General features: G+C 40.2%; 1 protein-coding gene and 1 non-coding gene across 19 annotated transcripts in view; one reads left to right on the top strand and one right to left on the bottom strand.

The window, feature by feature from the left end:
* Positions 1-15569, top strand: part of HERC1 (HECT and RLD domain containing E3 ubiquitin protein ligase family member 1) — a 237851-nt gene that overhangs the window by 17943 nt on the left and 204339 nt on the right. For 11 of the 18 annotated variants that reach the window (XM_044925098.2, XM_044925100.2, XM_025295747.3 and 8 more), the window contains exon 1: positions 6604-6752. The exons of 1 other annotated variant lie outside the window; for it this stretch is intronic. The gene's annotated coding sequence lies outside the window, so the exon portion shown is untranslated. Of the gene's footprint in view, positions 1-6098; positions 6405-6598; positions 6753-15569 lie in introns of those variants that run through there. 6 more of the 18 variants (XM_044925099.2, XM_044925102.2, XM_044925101.2 and 3 more) reach the window with 4 other exon arrangements.
* Positions 12281-12354, bottom strand: TRNAE-CUC. Its single transcript has one exon. It is a non-coding gene; the product is annotated as a tRNA-Glu (tRNA).

Genomic DNA, 15569 nt, shown 5'->3' with positions numbered 1-15569 from the left:
GGATGGTGGTGGAAGTAAAAGATATTAATGTATCTAAAGAGCTCAGTAGAGAGCCCAAGCACATTGGTTTTTCTCAGTGAATATTAGTTTCTTCCTTTAGTTGAATAATCCCAGTCATTTGACAACATTCAGGACAAAGAGAAGAGAAACTTCAAATGGCTCTTTAGATCAGCAATATAGATGAAACTTTAGAGGGGAAATTTTATCCTTTTAAATAGAAAGAAAGAGAAGATTAGCCCAGTCCTTTCAGTTGGTATTCCACAACGACATTTCTCAATATCCTACTTTCTAGTATTCTATAATGTTTCTCTTCCTGGCCTATTTTAGCCCCATTAAGTCAAGCCTAACTAACCCTCTCTATGTCAGAGATAAGGGGTCATAGAGTTCTTCCCTTAGTTTGTTTTCTGTTTTCTCAAAATATCAGCTTTTGGTGCCCAAGGCAATCAGGAAATGAGGAGAGTTTCCTTTTCTGGGAAACAGATAGTTAAAAATAATGATTTATTGAGTACTGGCTGTGTGCCAGGCAAATGGGCTCTGCAACTTACATGGTTTCTTTAATCTTTACAATAATCCTGTGAGTGGGGATTTCTATCACATATTTATAGAGCCCTTTAGGGTTGTTCTGAGGATTAGATGAGATCGTGTTTGAAAAGTGCTTAGAACACTTAGATTCAATAAATGATGCTGGTGTTGGTTTAGTTCCTAAGTCAAGTCAGATTCTTGTGACCCCATGGACTATATATAGCCTGCCAGGCAACTCATCCATGGGATTTTCCAGGCAAAAATACTGAAGTGGGTTGCATTTTCCTTCTCCAGAGGATCTTCCCAACCTAGGGATCGAACCCACATCTCCTGCATTGGCACTTGGATATTTTACCACTGAACCACCAGGGCCTTCCCTCAATAGATGTTAGCTGTCCTTATACTATTATTTTCAGTGAAGAAATTCAGGCTCAGGTTGGTTAAGATATTCACCTAAAGTCACCCAGCTGAAGAACGATCCCAAATCTCACTATGTGACATACGAAGTCAATGTGAGAGATCCACTCTGTTTTACAGCATCTTGATTGAAATAACAAAGCACTAATCAATTGGAACAAGGACCAAAGTTTCAACCCTGTGTTAGCCTGACAGTCCAGTGAAGGTTCGCCATGATTTTGGGCCAAAACAGTTCTTCCCTTCCTGATCTCCTGATCTGCTCCTTGTATAGATGCTAACTTCAGACCTTCCAGTTCCCAGAGTATAGCCTTACAAGACTCAGCTGCTTTTAAACACACATCTCCCACTTCTCAAACCATTAGCGAATACTAAGATGTATATCTATGTCCTACCCTGTACTTCCTCTTGGCCCCCTGGGATTGTCCTAGGGAAGGGCACTGATCCTAGCCTGGCCAATCAGCACGTTTTCTCTCTTAATTTCAAACTTGAATTAAGAATGATAGTCCCTTTCTAATGGTGGAAATAGTAAGGTGGAAAACTTGGGGGTGCTGTATTTTCTGATATATGAAGAAAGTCAGTCTTGAAAGAAACTGAAGCCAATGCAACAAGGGAAGCAAAGATGCAGCAAGGGAATTCTGGTGGTGCTGAAGTTCTTGGTTCTACAAGTTCCTGAAGCCTCGGTTTACTGTCCCCCACCACCTGATTTTGACTGTTGACATTTTTTTGGATTCATTAAGCTAATTCTTCTCCTTTTCTTTGCCAAACAAGTTCAGGCAGCAAGTTTCTGTCACTTTCTTTTATAGTATTCAGAACTTTCTATTAATAACTTGTGTTACAATTATTTGTATATACTTCCCCTCTACTACTTTCTTTCTAGAACAAAGATATGCCTTGTTCATCTTATTCCCACTGTGCTACCATAGTGTCTGGTATGGGCAGCACTATATACTTTTTCCCTTCTCAGTGGAGGCACCCTTTCCCCCCTGTAGCTTCATTTTCTTTCCTCAGGATAAATGTTCCATTCCCTGCTGCTGAGTGAGAAAAACTGTCTGCCTCAGACAGTTGTGTTTCGATGAAACAACACTCACAAGCTCTTGTAAAAATAAGCTAATTTACCTAAAAATGGTAACTGAATTATGGCCTTAAGGAACTAATGAGGGCAGTGAATACTGGTGAGATAATGGATGGTCCTGCTTTAGGTGAAATTTCACTTAGAATGTGAATTTCTAGTGGGAACTCTGTAAAGTTTGCATTCAATGACAAGGGACTCCATTTCCAAAAGAACTACCTGTCAAACTTGTGGCCCTATTTTTAGTATCGCTGCTTCCCTTGAAACCTCTTTGACAGATCAATAATTCATTAGGGAGAAAAGATGTACCGAGTGGGAGAAAATACATACGGAGTGTGTTCTCAGTAGATACACTTAACAAAAATTCTAGGCAACTTTTGTGACCTGGAGGTTGGTATTTTGAGAATACATTATTATCAGAATATGTAACTTTTTCTATTTAGCTATCAGCTCCAAGGTGAAGTTCTGTCTAGAAATCTCTTTTTTGAGACTATTTATTTTCTGCACAATCTTTTAGCTCAAATCATACTGCTTTTTATTGATTGCTGATTTTGTTTGTTCCATGCAAGTCTCTGTCTTCCAGAATAATTTAATTAGTCCTTGGGTTTGGTCAGTTTCCAATTTTATGAGTACCCAGAGAAAGTTGCAATGGGTTATACTGTTTAAAGAATGATGTATTCCAGAGGACCTACTAAAATATCTATCATACATCTATAAATATCAACTTGCAATAAATATCTCACCCTTCCTTTGGATCCTGCTTCTCTTGTGGAGTGGTAAGGTAAATGAGTTTCAGAAATTGGGTGTCTTAACTTTACAATTTTGCTCATTCCACCAACAAAAAATACAGGGGAGTGGAATCCACATTGTTGGTAGTTCAGCTATCTTTTCATGGACATTTATCTCCATTTTCACTTTTCAGGACCCAAATGGCATGGACCTGCTTCATACAGCCTATAGTTTCAGCATGAAGTCTTATACACAGCAGGCACCAATAAATGTGAGAAATAATTGAATAATATATACACTCTCTTGGAACATGCTTAAGGATAGTGCTGATATCTATCTCAGTCTTTTTGTAAAAAAAAAAAAAAGTGGAATATACAGAAACACATACAAATAAGGTATTGTTTTCACATTTTGGAAAAGCTTCTCTGATAGGCAGTATTGCTTGGATCAGAAAGACTGGCTGAAGGAAACTCCTGGAGACCAAGTACGTGAAGGGGAATGTATTCTCCTTCTTTGGTATTTAAACAGAAGCTGTAAGAACAAAATGTTTCTAATGAAGATACCACTGATTTTTCCCTCCATTAATTCCATCTTTCTTCAAAACTAATGGGTATATACAATGACTCCACATCAAAGGCTCTTTTCTAATTGTTTAGGAGCTGTGAGTTTTATTAGAACAAAGCAAAATTCACAACCCACAACAGAGCAATTTCTTGAAGTTATTTTGGAGTTGATTTACGAATTGCTCTTTAGGAAATGGGCTGGATTCTCAAGATGTGTGCTAGGCTTAAAAAACCTTCTCCAGGATGTGTTTCAGCCCTGTCCTTCCTCTCACTCAATCCTTCCCCCCATACCCTTGTCACTTGCAGTCTCCTCACACTGTATTATACTAATCAACTCTCTTCCCTTCCCCCTCCCATTACACCATAAGCTCACTGAAGGTAGGTATTAAAGCTTGCTCAACTTAGTATATTCTGAGTCTTGCACAAGTGCCTAATTTATGATAGGCATTCAACAAAGATCTGTTAAATGAACGAATGAAAATAATGCATCATATCTGCAGAGTTTTAGGCTTACAAGTACTTTCCTGTGTTATTCGACTCCCATGATACCCAAGGCAGGTAAGATATCCATTATTGGCCCTATTTACAGATGTTAGAGGAGATTCAGAAAGGCTGTGTAAACTGAGGGCAGATAAGCTGCAATTTCAGGAGTCACCAGGACTCACGATTGTGGATTCCTGCTCTGGAGCCCAAAACAAACTTACCCCCTGAATCCTTTCAACTTTCTCCCTGTTCTGCCTCCTGTTGGTTGCTTTCACCTGTGACTTAGCTCCACTTTTTATTTCAGTTCAGTTCAGTTGCTCAGTCGTGTCCGACTCTTTGCGACCCCATGAACCGTAGCACGCCAGGCCTCCCTGTCCATCACCAACTCCCAGAGTTTACCCAAACTCATGTCCATTGAGTCAGTGATGCCATCCAACCATCTCATCCTCTGTCGTCCCCTTCTCCTCCTGCCCTCAATCTTTCCCAGCATCAGGGTCTTTTCAAATGAGTCAGCTCTTCGTATCATATTCCCCATATACAGATGAAAGATGAAAAAAATGTATTTTTCTGTTGATTTTCCACTTCCTCTATCTGGGACCTCCTGGTTGAGTTGTAGGGTTGTGGAGTATGTGGTATGAGATGGGGATGACGTGTGTGTGAGAAAAGATGTAGCTGGTTGTGGTGGTCAGAGTGTATAGCTCCAAGATCAGGCAGGAGCCTACAAAGATGAGGCCTTGGTTTTCGGTTCCCTTTATTTCCACCAACTCCCCATGACCCCACCCCCTCATCAGCAACATTTTTCTCCAGGGGAAATTTGAATAAAATCAACTGGTAGAATTTGGAGTATGATGCTGATTATGAGACTTCAGTAGATATTTTTCTTTGTTGCTGTTTCTAAAAAATATTTATTTGGCTGCACCGCGTCTTAGTTGTGGCACATCAGATCTTTGATCTTCACTGCGGTATATGGGATCTTTTAGTTCTGGCATGAAAAATTTTTAGTCTAGTTCCTTGACCAGTGATCGAACCCAGGCCCCCTGCCACTGGATCACTGGCGAAGTCCCTAGCAGATGTTGATTTGATTATTTAAGAGTGGCCAAGAAAGGGGGGGGAGTGATGAAGGTGAGGGTGGAAGGAATTCAGGGCTTACTTGCTGATATTATTTGTATTTCATAATTGTATGCAATTGGAGTCAATTGTATCCCTTTCTCCTTTCCACACTGTCCTGAGGGGGGAAGCTAAGGAGAGGGCAAAGGAGGGAATGTCTCAATTTGCCTTTAAAATAAGTGGCGTTCTAGTGAAGTTTTACAAATCCAAGAAAAATGGAATGTCATGGGATGCTTCGAGTGGCACTGATGCCTACATCATCAACAAGCTAACATGAGGCTGGCAAGGGAACTTGTTAATCTTGTTTCAGCTTTACACACAATACCCAGATCATAAAGCACTGGTAACAATGACATCACTTCACAGATACCCAGTCCCTCACATCTAGTTTACCAGAAATAGTCATACATTTCACAGATAGAAACTTATAAGTTATACACACAATAAGGCTTAGCATTTAATGATTAATTAATGTCAAGAGATTTATATACATTTTATTCTTCACAGACACCCTGTGATAATAAGAACTAACATTATGAGTTAACAGATAAAGGCCCTCTGAGGTTCAGAGCTCAAGCAACTTGTCCAAAGTCACATACCTGGTGAGTGGGACTCCAGAATTCCCTCTCACCTATGTCTGACACTGAGATAAATTATTTGACAGTTAAGTGACTCTTGGGCTAAACTGCTTCCCATATATCCATGGGACAAGCACTCCCTTTTCTGCCTATACCACAATTTTTTTACATTAGTGACACCTACATGGCCTGTATGTTGTACATTCCTCATATGTCCCCAGTTAGACTGTGAGGGCAAAGATCGGCTCCATGATCTCAGTCAGTGACACATATTGGTGCTTGTTAGAAAATTTCCAACGAAGGATACCAGGATGATGACTAAAAATGCAGTCTTGGAGTAAGAACAGGTACAGAAGGAAGAAGCGGCCAGGTATTGTCATTCGACAATTTAATGAGCACCTGGACCGGTGTTAGGTGCTGGGGGACATAGTGATGACTAAGCCAGTCACGGACCCTTCACTCAGAAGACTTCATTGTAGAGGTCGAGATCAAGGTCATAATTTACCCGTGTTGCTCAGGAGAAAAAAAAAAAAAAAAAAGAGTCCTCGCAGGCCCCAGCGACTGCGGGGTTTTGGCATTCCAGCAGCGCAAAGACACGAATAATAAGCTAGAACTCAGTCAAGTGAAACGCTTTCACGTGACAGAACCTGACCGGCCAGAAGTCTTGAGCTGGTTGTCGTGGGAGATAAAGCACACTGAGCGCGTCGCGCGGGTCCGAGATAAAGGGGTGTGGCCGCCCAGCCCCTGCAGCCAGTTTTTCCCGGCGTTCCTCCATCCCGCAGCACCAGGTGGAGGGGCGGTGGGGTCTTCCACGCCCACCACGAGGAAAAGGGGGAGCGCTGGTCACCCCCGTACTCCTCATCGCCCTTTATGAAACGCTCCTAACTGTGTTCGTAGGCGGAATCCGAGGAGTGCAGACTCCGCGAAGGCTGAAAGGTGAGAGCTGCGCCGCGGCGGGGTGTTCCCAGAAGCTAAGCTCCCCACCCCCATCCATTAAATCCCCGTCCCTTTTGCCGTCCTCCAGCAACCTCGCCCGTGCGCTCCTCCCCCAGTCGCTCTCGCCTCCCGCGCTGGGCCTGGTGGGCGGGGCGAGGGCTCCAAACTGCGCGAGAGTTCCGCCCAAGTCCCGCGAGACCCGCCTGCCGCCGCTGCCGCCGCCTCTTACGTCTTTCCCTTTGACAAGTCGCCGCTGCTGCAGCAAAAATAAAGGACGCGGCCACCGCAGCAGCTGCCGCGGGTCGCCGGAGCTCTGTCCCACCCCCGTCAGCTCTGGAGCCGCGTATGGTAACGCCTCCTTTCTGCTCTCCTGGCCGCCTGTGCATGCGTCCCGCCGGCCCGGCATGGCCGGCCGGAGCCGTTCGGGAGCCACCGCCGAGAGGGGCCGCCGGGGTCCCGGGTGGGCGGCCAGCGGAGGCCTGAGGAAACTCTCCTGGCGCGGTGCGGCTCCCCTGCCTCCTGAGGCCTCTTGCCTCCCAGGCGCCTGCAGAGCCGCGTTAGAAGCCGAGCCGCCGACCCCAGAGGGCGGAGGGACCCGCCCCTCCAGCGGCTTGCTACCTGTCCCTCGGCCCTCGGTGGTCGCATCGCTGACCACCTTCCCCACCCCTTTATCCGCTAACGAGAGCCCCGCCCCCGGCCAGGGCTTGGACCGGGGCGGGCGGTGGGCTGGGGTGGAGTGGCGGCCCGACTCCTTCTCGGGATCCGAGGAGAGCCGCGACCCCGGTGCTCACCGTTATCTTCTCCCTTTTGAGGGGTGGAGGTTGGGACGACGTGCCTTTCAACCCTTTTCTATGCCTTTTGGGTGGGGAAGGCTCATCATCTGGTAAATCTTTCTCCGAATCTTCCGCCTCATAATTTATAAAGCTTCTGCTACAGGGAGAGGAGAAGAGATGCATTGTTAAGTCTCTGGGGTGAGATGAGGAGGATGATGACAGGAGCTGTCTCAAAGAACATGGTGAAACCTTTTTTGTGATGGGTGGCAGGTTCATGGGAGACACGAGAAGGACCAGAGCTGATACCACCTCCCACCTCTCCCAGTGGGTTATGTAAAAGACATGCTATGCATCGTAGAGAGCTGTAAAACACAGGGACGGACTTTGCCTTAATTGAAAAACGATTTCTGTTATACTGTAGAAAATAAGGATACTCAGGATAACAGGGAATACCAAATCTGAGCAAACTAACCTATCCTTGTAGTTCCATTTCCAGAGGTAGCATGTCAAGCTTAACATTCTGGTTTGTTTCCTAACAGACACTTTAATTTTTGCAAATAGTGTTTGGCTCATCCTTGATTGGGACTTGACAAAACTGTTTTGTTTTATTTGAGTCACTTCTTAGGCTTGCTTGATTAAAACTGGCTATTTCTTCATTAGCACTGGCTGTACTGTATCATCACTATCTCTTTCACTGGGCCCTCTTCCAAAATGATTGTTCGCTAAATGCTTTTGAAAAATAAAACATTAAAAATTATTATCAACTTGATCTAGTACATATGTGTTGTTACAATCATGCCTGTGGTGACGGTGCTGTAAAGGAGTAGTGTTTGTGAAAAGCAAATAAACTTTTATTATTCATGGTGGGAAGAAACCTATTTATCATAAGGTTTTATAAAATTGACTTCCATTGGTTATTTTTAGACCAAAATCATTGGGTGACATTTTATGTTTCATAGTGCTTTTGTGATTGGAATGTGTTGGACATGTGCCTTTGACTATGTAGATTTTAGTATTTATGCAAGCAAAATTGAGTATCCTAGGTGTCTGTATGCATATATGTGTGTGTATATACACACACATGTATTAAGTACCTGTACACGTTGGTAAATCTTGGAAGTGAATTAAAATGTATTGTTATATTATTTGAGGAAAGAAAGCATTAGGTGGAGCAAAGAATAGTCTTGTAATAATTCCCTCAAGTCACGTGATGGTTGTATATGGCAGAAGGAGACATTTAGGGATGTTGAAACTGGAAGCTTTTACAAGTAGGATAGATTGTCATCTATTTGGGGTTGTCATTGGAATGGATTAAGTGACCTATTAAGGCCTCTTATAATTCTAAACTTTTTATGAATTTTGCTTTCCCTAAGGTTCTTATCACTTTGCTTCTTAAATTTCTAGTTATGCTGTTTGCATGTGACACTTACCCATTCATTTGCTGGTCATGTATTCCATTCCCAATGCAGCCATCCTGGTGGTGTGTGGAGGAGAAAGCAAGTGTTAACACGTCACTTAACTTCTTTGTTAATATTATATAAATATATGAAAATATTTGATTGAAGCAATTTCAGAAGACTTGATTAGGCTGGTTTGGTTAGTAGAGGATGCAAATAATAAATACAATGGCATTCTAATGTCCTAAGCATTTTTTCCTAGAAAAAGACTAAATTACTCAATATCTGAAATTTTTTAAAAAAGACTACATACATTGAACAGCTGATTTTTTAAAATACAGATTTTCAGAACTTAAAATAACAAAATTGATGACTTTGTGGTTTAGGATGTGGAGAAAAGTTTATATTAGGATAAAAGCAAATTAACTTGTGAAAAAAAGCTTGTATTTTGTGGTTGGACAACTGTGTAATAATAAGTAACAAACTTACTATAATCTATTGATAATTTTCTATGAAAATAAAACTATTGTGTATTATGGGTACACACTGCAGATTATCATGATACTAAAAATGTAGAAATTGGTCATTTTAAAAGGAGTTTGCAAAGCCAGTAAAGTTGCAACAGCAGCAGATTTTTTTTTGACTAAAAAATGTAGAAGGTGTAAAAAAACATAAAGTAGGTAATTTACTTTTTAGATGCTAGATCTGATTTTTATGATTTTAGTTTCTTCTGCTGTCACTTACTGGACCCTTTAAATTAATGGGAATGTTAAATTCCAGGTGAGATCCCTGAACAAGGAATTAAGACAGTTGCATAAAATGACAATTGATGGACTTTATTTATTTTTAGCTTTTGAGATTCCCAAGTGGCTCAGTGATAAAGAACCTGCCTGCCATTGCAGAAGACAAAGGAGACACAGGTTTGATCTCTGGGTCAGGAAGATCTCCTGGAGGAGGAACTGGCACTCCAGTCCAGTATTCTTGCCTGGAAAATCCCATGGACAGAGGAGCCTAGTGGGCTACAGTCTGTGGGCTCTGTAGTCAGTGGGGTTGTAAAGAGTCAGACATGACTAAACACACACACACACACACACATCACATTTATTTTTAACTTTATTTTGAAATAATGTTAGACTTATAGAAATGTTGCAAAGATAGTACAAAAAGTTCCAGATTCCCTTCACATAGCATCCTCTACTGTTGAGGACTTACATAACAATGATCAAACCCAGGAAATTCGCATTGGTGAAATATTATTAATTAAACTACAGACTTTATTTGAATGTCACCTGTTTTTTTCCCAGTGTATTTTTTTTTTTTTCTCTTCCAGGATCTAATCCAGGATCCCACATTTCATTTAGTTGTTACATCTTTCTCGTCTCATCTCCTCCAATCTGTGACAGTTCCTCTGTTTTTCCTTTTCTTTCATGACCTTGACACTTCTGATGAGTACTAGCCCATTATTTTATATAATTTTTCTCATTTTGGGTTTGTCATGTTTTTGTATGTTGAGATTGAGGTCCTGTATGTTTGCAAGAAAACTACAGAGGGGATGTGTCCTCAGTGCATGATATTAGAGGGTACATGGTGTTGATGTGTCTTATTGCTAGTGATATTTTAACCTTGATTGCTTAAGGTGAACTCTGCTGTATTCTCCACTATAAAGTTACTTTTCTTCTTGTAGTTGATACATAATCTTAGGGGAGATAGTTTGAGACTATGGTGATACACTGTTTCTCCTCAAATTTTCTCCCACTGATTTTAGCAACCATTGGTATATATTGTCTGCAGCAGTTATTATTGTGATATTTTTCCTGCCGGTGATTTTGTACTTCCCTCATTCCTGAAAGAGATGTCCGTTCCTCATTTGTTAAATTATCTGTTCTGATGAGTGTGACTTCATGGATATATATTCTAAAGATTCTAATCCAATAGTGTCATCATTTTGTTGCTCAGATTCTTCCAGTTTTGGCCATTAGGAACTCATTCCAGTTGGCCTCCACCCTTGTTTTAGTACTTCCTTATACTCTGGCACCACAGGCTATAGTCTGTGCTCATCTTGTAATTTTCCTTGTATCTGTCCTGAAATCAACTCCTTTTATTGGAGACCAGAATTTAAATCAAGACCTGAATGCTGGGTATGTTCACTAAGGTATCATTTCTCCTAGGCCCTCAGAGGACAGAGCAAGGAAATATATGTATATACTAACCTGCTCACATGTGCAAACAGATACACACATGTTTATCTCTATATTTGTCTTTCTCTATATATTAAAACCATATTTGAGTTCATAGTTACATGTTCTATTCCAGTCCCAACACCACAAGGTTCATTCCAACCTTTTCTTATTTGTAACTTTTTTTTGTCTAATGGTGAGAAACCTGGCTTTCATTATCTGTAATACTGTATACCAGTTTATTTGTTCAATTTTAGAATGCACATCAAGTAGTGACCAATTGCTCACCCTTCTGAGGAACATTTGCCAATTAGAGAGCACTATTTGTATACAAGTTTTTTTCTTGTCTTTAACTTTCTAGTATCTTGTCAACATACTGTTTTTCAAAGTTACTTAGGTTAATTCTTTTCTTCCTCATTTCCTTTAGTGTGGTTATATTATTCATCTGTAATGCAGTTAGGTTCTTACTCTTTGTATTCTATTTTGGGTTCCCCCAGTTCTGGTTGATTTTTATTTATTTTGGTTTATGAGACATTGCTATTACTAAAATATACTTAGAAAATTGTCACTTCTTACTCCTACTACCCTGGTCCCATTCTCTTCTCCCCACCTTTTCCCTCGCCTGTTTTCTTTCCATGACTTTAGGTAACCAGTTTTTTTAGTTTCTGGTTTATCCTTCCATTGTCTCTTTTGCACAAATGAATAGATTGTGTGTGTGTATGTGTTTTACATTTCTTTTTCCCCTTGCGTACAGGTTTTTAAATTGAGGTACAAGTCACATAACACAAAGCCTCCTTTTTTGAAGTGTACAAAATCATTGTTTTTCGGTCTATTCATAAGGCTTTGCAGCCATTACCACTAGCTAATTTAGAACATTTTCATTACCCTGAAACGAAACCCTGTATTCATTAGTAGTCACTTCCTGTTCCCCTTTCCCCAGTCATTAGTAACCATTCGTCTACTTTCTGTTTGTATGAATTTGTCTGTTCTGTTCATTTCATGTAAATGTGGAATTATATAATATGTGGACTTTTGTGCCTAGCTTCTTTAACTTAACGTAATCTTTTCTAGGTTCATCTATGTTGTAGGCTGTGTCAGTACTTCATTCCTTCCTATGACTGAATAATATTCCATTATATGAATATATCATACTTTGTTCATCCATGCACACTTATTAGACATTTGATTTTCATTTTTTTTTAGCTATTATGAACATTCAGATACAAGTTTTTATGTGGACATATGTTTTCAGTTCCTTTGGGTTTATATTTGGGAGTGGAATTACTGGTTCATAAGATAACTTTTTGAGGAATTGCCAAACTGTTTTCCAGTTCCTTTCTTTCTTATATGAAGAATGGCATGGTATAGATATTCTGTGCACCTTTTTTCAGTGTATGAGTGTGTCCTGGTAATCACTCCAACAGTTCATCCTTTTGAAGTGATCCTTTTGATATTCTGCATTCTTATTTTTTTAATTAAAGTTTTTAAAATTTATTTTTGACTGCACTGTGTGGCTTATGGGATTTTAATTCCCTGAGCAGGGATTGAACCTGGGGCCCTAGCAGTGAGAGTGCTGAGTCCTAACCACTGGACCACCAGGGGATTCTCAGATATTCTCCATTCTTTTTTTTTTTTTAATAGCTGTATAGTACTCTCCTGTGTAGATGTGTCCTCAGTTATTCAGTCATTCTTCTTTGAGTATTTAGGTTGCTTTTTACATTTTGCATTTATAAACCATTTTATAGTACATGACCTGTGTATATGTATTTTTGTAGTGTAAAAGATATATTAATATCTTCAGGGTAGATTTTTATAAATGGGATTTCTGGGTCAAAGTTTCTGTACATATGTAATTTTGCTAGAGATTGCTAGATTTTTCTCCAGAAGGATTGTACTAATTTGTATTCCTCAGTAATGTATGAGAGCACCTGTTTTCACCACAGCCTTAACCAACAGAATATGTCATTGTGCTTTCTATTTTTTTTTTTCTGTCAGAGACGACTGATTTTAAAAAGCGCCCTGCAGTTATTTCAGTGACCTGAATCTGTTGTGAAAGGGCACTTATTGCCTGCCATTGGCAGATTCTTATAGCTTGAAAATGAAATATATTGTCCACTAATATTCTGCTGATACATGCAAGTTATTTTGTGCAGGGGAAATTGACTAGAATGCAGTTTCCTGGTCTAGCTAGGATTGCTCATTTGAGTATTTAATGCTCATTTTTGTATTTAATGGAGTTGCTGCGTTGATTCATAATACCTTGCTCTGAAATACTTGTGGAGTTTAACAAAGGATAACTGAAATTGTGAGGAGAGTTTTGTTGCCTCTAGAGTATGTATGAGATACTAATTATTGGTTCACACTGTCTGCTAGTTATTTTGAACAGGACATACAGGACCTATTGACACTATGGTTTGATAGTTATTTGACCACTAATGGCTTTATCTGGAACCTGTTTTATTTCCATATGAAAGAAGGCCAGTCTTAAGGAAGGTGAAATCATGAGTCTGAAGTTCTGGGTTAGGATAATCCTGTCAGATTTTAGTGGTGCCAGTAACCAAGACAACATGAAAAACATCCCCATCTTACAAGGAAACTTGTTTTGCCCAGTGAGGCTGGGGATTTAGGTTTTTTCCCCAAAAAGGACATTGTTCCAGGTGCTTGGAACAGATTAATGAAAAAAAGATTCTTGTACTAGAGGAGCTTACATTCTAGTGATTTTTTGATGAACTCATGTTCTCAGGAAGGTAGATACTAAGTTCTGATAGAATCAGTAAAGGTCTGGTGTAGTCTTAAAAACACCTTTGGTGGTATAAAAACCTCAAATAAAACTTTATTTGACTGATTACATAGAGAAGGCATGAAAAGTTTACCACCGAATGGTAACTTACGTTGTTCACCAATTTTTTTTCTCTCATTTTAAGTGATTTCTACTATTGCTACTAGTAGTGTGTGGTAGTCGCTCAGTCATGCCCAACTCTTTGCAATGCCATGGACTGTAGCCTGTCAGGCTCCTCTGTCCATAGAACTCTCTAGCCAAGAATACTGGAGTGGGTTGCCATTTCCTTCTCCAGGGGATCTTCCCGACCCAGGGATTGAACTCCGGGCTCCTTCATTGCAGGCAGATTCTTTACCATCTGAACCACCAAGGAAGCCCAATAGAATAATAATAGTAGAATAATAGTATACTATAGTTTTTTCCTCAACTGTGGTTCCATGAGAGAACTAAACTCTAATGTTCTAGGACACTTGAGCATTAATTGTATGTGAAGCATTAGCTCCTGTCCAGTGCATCCAGAATGTCACTAGTTGTGTACTGTCCTTGGGAGAACTGAGAAAAGGTTTACTCCGGTATTCATTTCAAGTTTTATGGTTCAAAACCTAGTTTTTATGAACCTAGCTGAGGAAGGTCATTGTCATTATATAATAGTTAATTAGGTGTTTTTTTTCCCTGACTTATTAACACTTATTAGCAGAGTGTTGTTGGATAAGTTTTAATCTCTTAGGCTGTTACCTGATCTATAAAATGTCTGATAGTTGCTGCCTCATAGGGCTCATGTGAAGCTCAATATTTTGGCCACCCAATGTGAAGAGCTGACTCATTGGAAAAGATCCTGTTACTAGGAAAGATTGAAGGTAAAGGAGAAGGGGGTGGCAGAGGATTAGATGGTTAGATAGCATCAGTGACTCAACGGACATCAATTTGAGCAAACTCTGGGAGATAATGGAGGACAGAAGAAGCCTCGCGTTCTGCAGTTCATTGGGTCACAAAGAGTTGAACATGACATAGTGACTGAACAACAGGGCTCGTGTAAAGATTAAAAGAGTTTTTTCCATCTACATTTATCCATTTCTGTGACTTTAAAAACTAAGTGTTAATTGACTTCCACATTTATATCTTCAGCCCAGACCCCTTCCTTGAGGTACAGGGTCATAGTTCATCAGCTTATTCCACATCTCATTTGGTTGTCTAAAAGACTTCTCAAACATAGAAGTTGTGATTCCTGTCCTCACCATTTTCTTTGAATTTACCCTTAGTAAATTGGCAGGATCAATTAACTCGTCACTCAGACCAAAAAACTTGGTGTCAACTGCGCCTCTTTTGTTTATACCCTATAATCAGACCATCAGCAAATCTTTCTAGTTCTATCTTTTGAATATATTTCTAATCTGATCAGATGTTACCATCTCTGTCTTATTACTCTGGTCTAAACCACCATCATCTCCTAGGTAGGTAATTAAAATAGTCTCTTAACTATTTTCTCACTTGATCTCCTACAGTCTCTTCTGTGTTTCATAGCTAGAATGGTCTTTTTAACTGTTCATCAGGTAGGCCACTCCTCTGTTTAATGCATTGTAATGACTTCCTTTTGTAGTTAAAATAACATCTAGATTCCTAGCCATGGCCTATAAAGTTCTCCTTGATGTAGTCCTTGTCTGCCTGTCTCTGTTCACTCCATTTCTGCTGTACCTAGCTTCCCTATATTCTTTGATCATGCTGGGTGCATTCCCAGGGCTTAATGCTTGTTCATGCACTGCTCTTCCTTCAGGTCTCTGCACTGCTTGCTCCCACACATCATTTGTGTCTGCTTAAAAAGGGGTTCAGAGAGTCTGCTTCTTTAGAGAGATCTCCAATGATCATACTATACAAACTAGTGATCACCTTGCCCCTAATTTCTCCTTGTCTCTCTCGCTTTTTTTTTTTTTTTATGGTATGCTTTCTGAAATGTAATGATTTGTCTACTTGTTTATTACTTGTCTTCCTCACTAGAATGTAAACTCTGAGAGTAGGAACTTTATATCCTGTTCATTCCAGTA

This window comes from Bubalus bubalis, chromosome 11 (assembly GCF_019923935.1).
Source record: "Bubalus bubalis isolate 160015118507 breed Murrah chromosome 11, NDDB_SH_1, whole genome shotgun sequence".
NCBI classification, from domain to species: domain Eukaryota; kingdom Metazoa; phylum Chordata; class Mammalia; order Artiodactyla; family Bovidae; genus Bubalus; species Bubalus bubalis.
Note: the sequence above shows the minus strand (reverse complement) of the source record. Positions and strands in the feature narration are given on the sequence as shown.